We start from the raw sequence: 13,543 nt of genomic DNA, 5'->3' as shown, positions 1-13,543 counted from the left end.
CACATAGCCATTATTATCTTTGTACAGTTTCAAATCTAGAATTCGCTTTTTGTGTTGGAAATATTTCAGAGTTCCACTTTTCGTGCCTACATGTTCTACTCGCGCTGAAGTTGATATGTTAAGTTGCATTAGATTCACTTTATCTGGATAAAGTTGTTCATTATAAGGTCATCGTTCAACTTAGGGATTAGACATTTTGCATTCTGCGATTTTTCATGAAGCAAAGTAAATTTAGACCTGGTATTCTTGTCATGCAGTTTTACAAGAAACAGATGATTAAACCTCAGAAATCAAAATCAGCAATTTTTTGAATCACACGATAAAAAAATGAGGTTCATCTAGAACTTCAAATTTAAATCTTCAAACTTGGTCTAGAATTAGTCAATTTTAATTAAAACCGCCTAAATGGTCAGGCTTAACAATTTAAATTTATCCAATTGTTCTTGGAGACAATAACAGTGTTAAATAAAAGGCGATCTATTATATTAACTATAGATATATTTGAATAATCAAGATTATTAATAAAGAGACCTCGATTGAAAATTCTGCGCAAAATAGGCGGGTTAGATTAGAACACTTGATGACCAAATCCCTAATCGCAATTCGGAAGCGAAGATCCCGGCTTGATAGCAAGCGATTGTAATAACTAGTATTTGTAATAACCGGACACTGGTTAAGTTGTGATAAAGTGGGAACAGGTCACTACAGCACAAACAAAAGGCTCGCTAGGCCGAAATACAATGGCTGTTATATTCAATATAGCAAGATAGGAACTTTTTACGTTCAACACAAAAAAATGAAGCAACCCACATACCTCCCACGCGCACAAACAAACGCACATACGCACCAACACGTACTAACGCAAACACATATGAAGACACTCAACTTTCTCAATTATTTTTTTCTTAAATTTTGTTCACTTGTACCAATCACTTGCAGCTAAAACATCTATTGAGAGATTGTTGTCTAAATTCGGCTTCACGACCGATGTTCTATATGAAATAAGGAATATTTTGGGTGTGGATTAAAGCACTTAAGTGTGACAAGGAATGGGGATTAGCATTTCAGTGTGTGTCGTATTAGCTAAGAGGACAATTATTGACTCGAGGGGAGATTTGTGTCAACGAACTCCCAGATTAACTCTTGAACAACTCTCTCAAGTATTGAACAATTTGCAATAAGATGCTCTCTCCTCAGCTACCGGTCATCTCAGTCCAAAAACAGGTGTTATATGAGTTACCAGTTTGAGGTGCGAAGGCCCAATCAAACTCTGACTCATCAAGTCGAGAAAAGTTTATCGCAAAATTTTTGTATAAAAATTAATTTACTTAAAATTAGGTTTTTTCACGCAACGGCAACTTTTGAAATGGTACCCGGTGGCGAATCTCGTTTTGACCTGTACAGTAGAAGGTTCTACTGCTTTTCACCCCTATTCATTTAACCCCCCTATCATTTAACCCCGATTTATTCACCCCTCTATCATTAAACCCCTCTATCATTTCACCCCTCTATCATTTCATCCCGCCAATTAGCAGTCGACATTAAAGGCATGTTTTGTGATAATTAAGTGGATAAATTAATCCCACGTTCGGTTGTGATAGTTTCATATCAAGTCCCACGGGCCGCTGAGGCATGGCCAAATGATTATATTGCTAATTTAATAATCCTGATTACATAGAAAGATTAAAATCGGGGTGAAATGACAGAGTGGTTAAAATATAGAGGGGTTAAATGATACAGGGTTGAATAAATCAGGGTTAAATGACAGGGGGCTAAATGAATAGGGGTGAAAAAGCGGGACACCCAGTAGACGAACTCGTTTCTGACCGTCAAGGATTATATTCAGAATAAAAATTGGTGAAAAACAGTTGGTTCGATATCCATTCATTAAGGCACTCCTTACAAAAAAAGTTGATTTCTCCACGAATTACTATCAAATCAACTTTATTAAAGAGCACTTCTGCAGCTAACTCATTGCGTTTTTTTTAATAAATTGGTTTTCAGAATCTAAGGACATTATTTACTCAACCCAAACACCACTCTGTCAGATCATGAAGTGCTCGTTCTTTTTTCCATAACATGAAAGCTCCTTAACAGAGAGCACATTTAACACTTTCTGCGAACGGTTCTCAATCTAAAGATGATTTTTTTATAATTAATCTCGTAAACTTGACCTTTTTTGAGAAAAACTTTAAAGTGTCCGTAAACTGCGACGTTTTAACTAAATGATCAGGAGCGGTGGAAAAAACACTCCTTATCCTGTAACTTTGGCTACTTTTAAACACTTGTTCTAGGAAATGTTCTAGTATGACTTCCATAGCAATTCAAAAAGCTATTCAGATTTGTTCATCTAAAATTTAAAAAGAGTCTTTTTCAGTCTGTTCTACCGAAAGCTTTGGAAGAATCTAGAAGACTTGCCGTCAGATAACAATAGTCGTAAAATTGGAATGAAATGTTTTATACTAAATGTGGAAAATGTCAGAGAATTAGTGGATCAAAAATTAGTTTAAAATGCTAGAAAAGCGAGCAAAAACATTCCCTATCCTGAAACTTTGGCTACTTTTAAACACTTGTTCTAGGAAATGTTCTAGTATGACTTCCATAGCAATTCAAAAAGCTATTCAGATATGTTCATCTAAAATTTAAAAAGAGTCTTTTTCAGTCTGTTCTACCGAAAGCTTTGGAAGAATCTAGAAGACTTGCCGTGAGATAACAATAGTCGTAAAATTGGAATGAAATGTTTTATACTAAATGTGGAATATGTCAGAGCGTTAGTGGTTCAAAAATTAGTTTAAAATGCTAGAAAAGCGAGCAAAAACATTCCCTATCCTGTAACTTTGGCTACTTTTAAACACTTGTTCTAGAAAATGTTCTAGTATGACTTCCATAGCAATTCAAAATCTATTCAGATATGTTCATCTAAAATTTAAAAAGAGTCTTTTTCAGTCTGTTCTACCGAAAGCTTCGGAAGAATCTAGAAGACTTGCCGTGAGATAACAATAGTCGTAAAATTGGAATGAAATGTTTTATACTAAATGTGGAATATGTCAGAGCATTAGTGGTTCAAAAATTAGTTTAAAATGCTAGAAAAGCGAGCAAAAACATTCCCTATCCTGAAACTTTGGCTACTTTTAAACACTTGTTCTAGGAAATGTTCTAGTATGACTTCCATAGCAATTCAAAAAGCTATTCAGATATGTTCATCTAAAATTTAAAAAGAGTCTTTTTCAGTCTGTTCTACCGAAAGCTTTGGAAGAATCTAGAAGACTTGCCGTGAGATAACAATAGTCGTAAAATTGAAATGAAATGTTTTATACTAAATGTTGAATATGTCAGAGCATTAGTGGTTCAAAAATTAGTTTAAAATGCTAGAAAAGCGAGCAAAAACATTCCCTATCCTGAAACTTTGGCTACTTTTAAACACTTGTTCTAGGAAATGTTCTAGTATGACTTCCATAGCAATTCAAAAAGCTATTCAGATATGTTCATCTAAAATTTAAAAAGAGTCTTTTTCAGTCTGTTCTACCGAAAGCTTTGGAAGAATCTAGAAGTCTTGCCGTGAGATAACAATAGTCGTAAAATTGGAATGAAATGTTTTATACTAAATGTGGAATATGTCAGAGCATTAGTGGTTCAAAAATTAGTTTAAAATGCTAGAAAAGCGAGCAAAAACATAAAGCGCATAACAAAAACACATGAGCAAAATTTAGATGCAAACGAAACTGGAACGACACCTTTTCATCAGAAGGCCGTGATGAGGGCGAAAATAAGGACTGACTATACGGTGAAGGACTGACTAAAGATGCGGAAGAATTGAAATAAATGAATCAGATAGAAAACGGCAAAATCCCGTGATTCAAATAGCTTCTTTTAGACAAAAAAAAGAACAGCACTAAAAACGTTTCTTCCAAATTCGTTAAACACGGCCGAGCTACAGTATTATAACAAAGTTCATAAATGAGGAAAGTTTATAAATTGGTTAATATAAAAATTGTGTTTCGTATTACAAAACACATAAGAGCTTAAAAATTGGGCACAAATTTTTGAATGTACATTATATGGTTGTTTTATGATAACTAAGATGGTTTTGTGGCTAGTGTTACAGTTCGATGAACCGTTTACGAAATTTAATTACTGATATCAAATATTCAATTATTTTGATCAAGTCAAGTGTATCTTTAAGCCCTTGCGGCCATCAAGTTTGTTTTTGCTCTAATTTAAAAAAAAATTTAAACGGTTCTATTCAGATTGTCCATTTGGCATTTATTAGGTATTATGACTCTTTGCCAATACAATGTAATCCATGGTATAATAAAATGTCTATTTTTGAACAAATGGAAGCTTAGAAATAGTGAATCTAATTAACATTACTATCTCGAAACTTGTTTGCTAAAATGTATTCGTTCTTTGACTTTTCAGCGACTTTTCAAATCATTTTCTGTTCATTCTTTCGGAATAACTTCAGCAAAAAATGAATTCGGTTTCGATTGACAATTATTATTTAAAAAAATGTAATTACTAATTGTTCTTTGGACCTAAAAAAACAAATAAAAAAGTGCCTCTCAGAAAAAAAAGCAGAGCTAAACAAAAAATTATACAAATTTAAAGAAATCAAAGAAAAAAGATAAACTGCATAACAAAATTTAACAACCAATTTTGTAGATAGAACTCAAGTAAATTGAAATTTATTTGTGATAAGGTGGTAACCAGAAAAACTCATGTAATGACTTTAGAGATGCGGAATAAATAAAATGTAATAAGAAAGCCTTTATTGGGAAAAACGCAAAAGCGCTGATATTAATTTTTCCACAAAAATTAAATTCAGCCCAAATTTTTAGCAAGATCTCTCATGGCCAACTCAAGCTCCGATATCATGGAAAATGGGCATTTCTCATATATCTTTTCGTATAAGTAATATGTTTTTACCTGATTGGACTCATGCACTCTTAAATACTTGGTCACAAATTCGTGAATACTAATGATATGGATTTTGTATATCGAAATTCATATCTTAGCTACAGCTTCTTCAAAACTATCGATAGTTACTTAACTTCATTTACTGATATGAAAAATTCAATTATTTTTGTCAATTGATGTATAGTGTGAAGCACTACAGCTTTGAAATTTCCTTTTACTAGCAGAGAACTTTAAAATTGTCTAAATCTGATGCTGCGATCACGACTTCTTTTGTTCCCTAAAAGAAAACTGAACAAAAAAACTCAATTTTCGACAAAGTTTTCTTTCTCCTTTTTTGAACTGTTCTATTCAAATTGTTCATTTTACTTTTTGCTAGATTTCAAGAAACGTTTCTGATAAAAAGTTTGTTTTGGTTTCGAGTGATAATTTTATGGCAAAAATGAATAACTAATTATAATGTATAAAATTATTGATTTTTTTAATAAAAATTGTTTACGTGAAAAAATTCACGCAAGTGAATAAAGGAATTTAATTTCTGAATTTCATATTAGATATTTCTGATTTGAAAAGAAAAATTAATGTCTAGAACCCAAATTTTTGTTGGCCGAAAACGCTTGTCTTTATTGTTTCTATCGTTTTTTTTACAAGAAATCACTGTACAACGTAGGATGCACTATCGTTCTGAATTTAAAAAGGATCAATAAAAGTGCGAGTTTTTTTCGTTTTCTACCCAACAACAAAAACAAATGTTGCCTTTTAGTCAGCGAAGCACACGAACAATTCATGACGAAACTTGTGAAATTCAGCAAAAAAAGATAAAATCTGTTGATAAAATCAAAGTTAAACAAGCAAGTTTTAAGATACAACTGATTTTAAAGGATATTTATTAATCAATAAATGTCCATATGATGAATGATTTTGTAGATGCGGACAAAAACAAGAGAAATTTTCAAGAAAATTATAAATACTATAAAAAAGGACATTTGTTTTTTAGAGAAAATAACAGCAGGAAAGCTGTTTCCTCCAAGTATGTTAATTGCAGCCCTCTTTTTCTGAAATATATTATAAAGGGTCAAAAAAGCTCCGATATCGTGATAAATGAGCAAAAGTTCACAAATTGAATGCTTCATATTATTAGAACTACTATACGGTTGTGCAATGAACAAACTTTGCATGCTGTTTAGGTGGTTTTTGTATGATAACAACAAATTTATTTTGTTTATTTTCCTATCAAGTTCGATCAGTTGTTTGATCAATTCAATTATTGATATCAATTATTCAATTATTTTAGACCTCTTGATGTATATGATTGAGCTACAGCTATGAAGTTTTCGAAATCATAATAATTGCATTTGGTTATCAAATTAGTTATGAATTCTTGACATTTGAGTTGTCCATTTAAAAAAATTGGTCTTTAGTTCAGTCTTTAGTTTCTGCGTTGCTCAGACCACATTATCCAATTGTTCATGGCAGAAGTTTTCGAACACACTTTCAAACAATAAAGCGAAGCAAGAAAAACGTTTACTAAAAAGACTTCTGATTTAATGAGCGACAGTTAAGAAGTAGCAAAACTCGAGACACTTACCTCCGATTTAATTAATAATAATTGCACTTGTTAAATGACTAAATGCATTTTTCTCAATTTCGTTTTCACAAGTATTATCAAAAGCTTCCATCAATATTATCAATTGAGTAGTTGCATTGAAAAACATATTTACTTTGCAAAATGTAGCAAAATATCTCTTTCAGGACGTTAAAAGATACTTAATTACAAAAAGTTATTTTTTGCTCAGGTCAAGTTCAATTTGAGCCTAAGTTAATTTGAGAGCTTCAAAGTTTACTAATCACATTGCACAGCAGATGATTAAACTGAACAGCAGTTGACATTCTGATTACAATGCTTTTGACTATCGGGATACTATTAGAGTCAACTTGAGATAGCCCAGGGGATTGAAAGCTTTTAATAAACTGTTTAATTGACCTACTGCACTGAAAGTGCTTCACATACAGCAAATTTTTCAAAAATTAGCTGCACGGTAAAACTGAATAGACCAGGACTAGGAGAATAAATGGAAAAGGCGCTACCAATTATAGAAAAAGCGCTTGATATTTACAAAAAAACATCTACAACATTTCAATCTGTATCACGAAAAAAAATTGACGTCTCTAAAGTACTTCTCTTCAAAACTACATCTAATTGTTCCAACCCACCTTGGTGGGGGAGGAACTATATAATCAAATGGGTTTTTTTGCTCAGTCAATTTTCGCCGATCAATATATTCATCGCACAGGATTGTGAGAGCTATCATTAGAAAGCTTGTCAAGCGTAAAATTTCAAATTATAAAGATTTTTTAATTTCGCTTTTTCCGAGGAGTTACGGAGGTTTAAAGATTTGCGAACGTTAGCCAAACTTCCGTTGTTTTGATCATTTTTTTTCGTAATTTTTGGTTAAATTTTGATCAAATTTTGATAAAATATGATAAAATTTTTAAAATAGTCTCATTGGTTTTACGGTTCAAGATGGAAAGTTGTTGAACTAATTAAAATCTTTCTTCTGCCAAAATGTTTAGCTAAAATTTTGAAAATTCGGAATTTTTCCCCTTTTTTTCATAAAAATGTCATCAAACATGCCTATTGACCGCTTTGTCCAGTTTGACCGGCGGTGCAGACGTAAAAACTGAGGACACCATCTCTCTTAACTCATACATGGGCGAATTTTTCCTCCGTTTTCTAAGAAAAATTTCCGAAAACAACATTTTCGCGGTCTTTCTATAAACTTAACAGATAGCAATAAAAGAAATGCATAATTTATTTTGATATAAGATTTTCGTTTGCAAAAACCTATTGCAAAAAAAACAGAACAATTGCGTTTTTTAACAGCCGAGCAGCAATGGCAAGGCAAGTTTTGGTCTCATCATTGAATTTTCTAAAAGCATGAAAAAGTCTTCGAATTGTATTTTGGGTGTTTATTTTTTGAAAAAACCTTCTGACAATTTTTATTATCCCATTCTCTAGAAAATCTTTTCCGAATTACAGCTCCAAATTATAATAGGGTTTTTTAAGTTCCAATAAGGTCTAATGGAACAATATTGCGTTTTATGGGTAAAACTCATGGTTTTTATGGCTCCGATATATTGTTTTTTAAAGAATTCTTGAGATTTTCAAGCATTTGGTGTTCTTATTGTAGTGTTAGGGTTGATTCTAAGTAACTAAACTTCTAATTGGTAAATAGGAAGCATTAAAAAATTTTCTTTTGATTTTAGTTGATACCTTTTTTTATTGGTAAAATAACTCGAGAAATATCTAAAATTCATCATTTATTTTTGATGAACTGATTTTTAGACAAATCAACAGCTTCAGAAACATTTGGTAGAAATGAAATTGAATGAAAAAGAAGCAGGAACCAGATCAGTTTTGATCTAGTTGTGGAGACTTATACTTCAAGAATGAGTCGGATTCTAATGAGGTGCTCTATAATTTTTTAAAAAATACTTTTGCCTTTTGTTTTTTATCTTACAGACCAGAATAATTTCAATTCAAACCTCAAATAGCAACAACATAGTTCATAGACTAAAAGAGGTCAATGAACTTACAAACCAATTTCAGCCAAAAGCATATGGCTTTTCGTCTTCAACACCCTTTGCGTAAAAATGTTCGCGAGACTTTGAGTTCTGCCTGTATTGTGTTAATTTGCAGTCTTTTGACTTCGTTTCACTAATGGCATGTACATTTATCTTCCTGAGCAGTAGCAGCTTAAACTATTTAGAATGAAGCTATTTTGTCTGACTGGTTTTTTGAAAAAAATTTAGAAATTTGATTTAGGAACTTAATTTCAAAAAAGTTTTTTTTTAGAGAGATTTGCCAATTTCAATCCTATTTTGCAATCTTTGAAAGTAGTCTTATCATAGAGAAAGGTCATATTTTTTCAGGTTATTCATATTTTAGACTAAATTATTGTTTTCGTTATTTGATTGAATGATTTTTGGCGTTGATGCTACGCGTGTTCAAAAATTTTCTATTTATTTTATCGACATTTTCCCCTTTTTGGGTTAATTTTTCTGTCTTGCGCATTGCCATGTCAAAAGCACATTTATTAAAAGTCGCATATCGCATTAACACCGTTGAAAAAAGGAGCAATCCACTATATTTGAAAATTTTATTGAATGGATTTTGATCTTATAGGCTTCGACACAGTTTCCTCGCAAAATTGAATTGACTTCTTGATTTGTGCCGAAATTTCTTTTTGTTGTTGTATGACATTGATAAATAAAGATCTCAATGGTTTCGAATGAAGGTATAAATTTAAAGTTGAGGGATTAGTTGTTTTCATGACTTTGATTTTAGTTGTTTTCAAACGTTTTGTTTTCAAGTTTAAACATTTTGTTTTTTAATATTACCCTATTTGGTTTTGGTCTATTTGTTAAATATTCTCAAAGAAGATGGATTCTATATCGTTGGTAACAGGCTGGTCAATTGGTTCTCTTCAGTTTTTATCTGATAATATTGTTACCTCTTCATTAATTTTTTCTTAAACAGATAGACATTGACTTTTGGTCTTAAGTAATGCGGTTTGTTTTTATTTGACTTTTTTTATTTCTCTTGTCTCTTACTCTTCTTAATGCCAGTTATAATCGGCTCTCTAATAAGTTATTGTTTTTTTTGTATATTGGTTTTGAGCTCAACTCAATTTCTTGACGGAAAAACCAATTACATTCGAGCAGTAAGTGATTTTTGAAAGTTTTCAATCTCTTCCACTTTTGGTGGACAATTGAGTCAAAAACGTGGCTGAGTGGGGTCAGAAAATTATGTGCGGTCGCACATTACTGAGCCTCCTTGTTCATAATTATATTTTCACACAACTTCTGAAACTAAGCATTCTGTAAAACATTGTAAGCATTTCTTGTATTTGACTTGAGTTTATTTTATTGTCTTGATATTCGGCTAAGTTTTTTATTGTCCTGAGTTTTTTAACGTCTGTTCTTGCGTTGCTCGTACTTTGAGCAATGCAAGAAAATCCGCAAGAAAATTTTCGTGAAAACTGTCCTGATTACTAATTTGAACATTTTGCTCAATTTCTCAGCACGTTTTGACAAAACCGCGACACATCACCTTTCTGTCGTTTCTACTCATTTGAATCAATTTCCGTTGGCTACAAGGGCACAACTTTTACGATCTCTCGGGTCGTTTAGCTTTTTGCTTAATCAATAATATAAAAAGTTCAAATTTTCTCTCTCTCTCTCTCTCTTAGTTTTCTTTAATTTGATATCTACCCGTTTACAGTTGTCCTTGATAAGTTACACCAGTAAATTTTAGAATACGTAAAAAATTGCTAAATTAATTTTATTTTAGTCTCGCTGTTTAACAATTGGGCAGAAGCCACTCGATACAGGGCATCCCGTTGAATTAAAACCTGGAATAGTGCCAACCTGTTGTTCTAGTAAATTCAAAGCTGCTTATGAAATCAAAATATAGTGAAGACATTATTTTGGGTAAATTGACAAAATAGCAGCAATGCCGTTCAAACAATACCGTTCAAACAAACAATGCCGTTTGGACGCAAAAAGTTCGAAACTCAGTTCTTCTCTTTTTGATAAGAAATTAGATTTTAGCAAGTTTTTGGCATCCTTTCAAACCTAGATTGAATCAATTTGTTACGACTTTCACAATGAAGCTAATTATATTTGTCTATGCACGAGTGCACACAAACAATAATCGCACAAAAAAATGTCCAACGTAAGAACAGACACAAAAACTTCGCAGACAAATCTTCAGTTCAGAGGCGTAACTGCAACAAATAAAGTTACCCAAAGCAAAGCACAAACATTTTAAGCTCTTTCATTCTAATGTGATATATTTTTGACAATAACATATAATTTTATCCTGAAACATATTATGTTATTTAGTCCTTTGTTAATCAAAGTTTTTGATATATTTGTTTAGCTCCTGGTTTCCGTGATTTAATTAATTCTGAGCATCCAATTGGTTGAGAAAGTAGTCTAAATATCTGCTATGAGTTGAAACTAATCAAAGTTAAAAATTTTCAATTTTTACTGCTCAACTTTATACTAACGAAGAATGTCAGTCAACTGTACTTGCGCGTAGCATCCATGAAAAAACTTTAGGGTGGCTTGATACAATAACATTTGAGAATTTTGTTGATTTTGAAAAATTCGATAAAATTTTCTTGGAATTTTTTTTCTGGTAAGGGTAGAAAACTTGAGAATGTTCAAGTTTTGTCAAAATGTCGTTCGAAATTTAATTTTCCTGTGATTTTGTCATTTGACCGATTTTGTCATTTGACCGGATTTAGTCATTTGAATCCAGAAAATTGCAAACGAACAACAAGGAAAATTAGAACTTCAAGAAACAAGTATCCAGAGCAGAAAATATTAAATTAATTAAAACTATGCTGACTGAGACGAGCTTCTGATATCTAGTCTATCAAAGTTCGCCAAGTATTTTTTTTCTAAATACTTTTTTGACAAATACTGTGAGTATGAAGCGATACTTTTTTCAAGCTTTTAAGATTCTTTTTTAAAAGAAAGTTCTCTCTAGACTTTCAATTGATTTTTATAAGCGTCTTTGTAGCCTAAACTCGAACCTACTATTAACTACTAAAACTATTAAAATGGTCTCCCAAAATTAAACAGCTCACAGAACTTACTGGTGATTCTTTTTTGTTGGACAAATCGGTTAGTCGGCCATAAAGTTTAGGGAGCACCTAGATTTTACAAAACCTCATTCATTTTCGGGGGAAATTTTCCTTTGAACACCGAAGGTTTTCAAATGAAACCACTCACGAATATTTAGCGGTATCGAAAATGACCGAACAAAAAAGCCCGGCTAGCATAGTTCGCATACTGAACCGAATTACCAACACGCTGACACAAACTTTACATACTGATTAGCAGCTAATGACTTCTTCCGTTCTACTATCTGAAGTTCTGTTATAAACTGGCCATTCATTTTAAAAAATTTCAGTTCATTTTTCTTTTTCAGTTCAGTCACTTTGTCAATATTATTGAGCTGGTAGTGTCTTCCAATTGCATACTGCTTTCAGACTGCTTTGTTTTGAGGAAAATCAACCTGATAAAAAATACACCCACCAGCATATCCGGAAGCCAATAGTGACAAGCAGACATTGGATTGCGTGCTCAAATGATAGAGACAAGGGAACGAGAGAGCAAATTTAACAATCGCGAACCATCTGATTGCTATCTGTTATTCTCTCTCACTCTGAGCAAATATAGACAAAAGGGGAGAAAAGTGAATTGAAGAGAGGAAAAGTGGGAAGAAAAGAAGGTAATAATCGAAGTAAACAAAATGAATGGGGCGGCAGCTGACAACTTCTGAAAGTTATCTACTTCCCTGTTCTACTGTAGGTGCTCGGGTGTGTATTGTTTGCTCGTCAGCGTATCTGTCCACTTATTGTTCGAAACAACAAACCTCCTCAAGCAAAAACAACCTCCAACACTTTCCCTCTCGCTCTTCATTAGCAAACAGTCGAAGGCTCTTACCTCACCTGCGGCTGGTAAAGATAAAGTATTCATATACTGTCTTATATCCTCTTCTCATGCAGTATTTGTGAACAACTCGGGTTTTTTAAACCATGTAAGCTTCCGATTGAACTAAAATGATAACTGCCGAGTAACTATACAAAAAAAACATTTAGGTATTAAACGTTTGCAAACACCTTAGCAACTAAAAACCTAGCTCTTAAGTAGTTTAATACAAACAAAATGTCTAAATATGGGCATAAAACTAGCATAATGTTTTGTTGTGCATCGGCACAAGGAAATGGTTAACTTTTCAGACTTTAACGGTTGAAGTAATTTTGCGCTACCTAACCTGAAAGAACTGCCATTGCTAATCGCTCTAGCAGTATGAAAAAGAGCAAAAAACTGATGAGCAGATCAAATTAATAAACACATTGCTCTCAGCTACAGTTCACTGAAACAGCTTTTCAAAAATTATTACAAAGGCTCCAGGACCTTCACTTTAAGAATGATGTTATCTTTAAGTTTCGCGATTAAATTGAAGTAAGCGAAAGACGTTGGGAAAAAATTAAGGACTGAACAAATGCTCACAAAAAAGTTGCCTCAAAGTAACTAACATAACCGACTAACGTCGGGCGAATTGCTTTCAAACGACCGGTTGGCTTTGTCAGTCAGTAGCTAGCCACGGTTTAATGAGGCTAGCTTTAGCTTAATTAAAGAGTCGTGAGTTAAGTAAGCGCAGCGGGGGGGGCAACAGTGGATGGGGGAACAGTGGGAGGGGGGTCTTCGGGGCTCTCGGTCTCACGGGGCCCTTACGAACTGAACGATAAGCAGGGGTAGGGATTGGGGGGCTCAATTTCTACAACTTCTAAGAACCGCCCTTCACACCATAAGTATAAGTCTCCAAAACAGTTTGTGAATCGCATACGTGGATACCAGTTAGCTCAAAGAGATGGCTCTAAGAGATTTTGGATCTTCTGATTGTGCCCCAGTACGTTATGCGCCCCCAGTTACAGAGCACGTGCAATCACTTAAAAAATCTTTATGTAAAAACATGGTACGTGCGTCTGGGGGTGCAAATAATATGCGCTCACTACGCTGCGGGGGGGGGACAAAAACGAAAAAGATC

At 33.1% G+C, this 13,543-nt stretch overlaps 2 protein-coding genes across 2 annotated transcripts in view; one reads left to right on the top strand and one right to left on the bottom strand.

Moving 5' to 3' along the window:
- LOC142341764 (gamma-aminobutyric acid receptor subunit rho-2-like) overlaps positions 1-12,149 on the bottom strand; it is a 129,388-nt gene extending 117,239 nt beyond the window's left edge. Inside the window, exon 1 of the mRNA XM_075392977.1 lies at positions 12,025-12,149. The gene's annotated coding sequence lies outside the window, so the exon portion shown is untranslated. The remainder of the gene's footprint in view (positions 1-12,024) is intronic.
- Positions 1-13,543, top strand: part of LOC142341766 (uncharacterized) — a 553,339-nt gene that overhangs the window by 144,219 nt on the left and 395,577 nt on the right. The window lies entirely within an intron of this gene.

The sequence above is a fragment of the Convolutriloba macropyga genome, chromosome 6, assembly GCF_964194025.1.
Source record: "Convolutriloba macropyga chromosome 6, txConMacr16.3, whole genome shotgun sequence".
NCBI classification, from domain to species: Eukaryota; Metazoa; Xenacoelomorpha; order Acoela; family Convolutidae; genus Convolutriloba; species Convolutriloba macropyga.
This window is presented reverse-complemented; position numbering and strand designations above follow the sequence as displayed.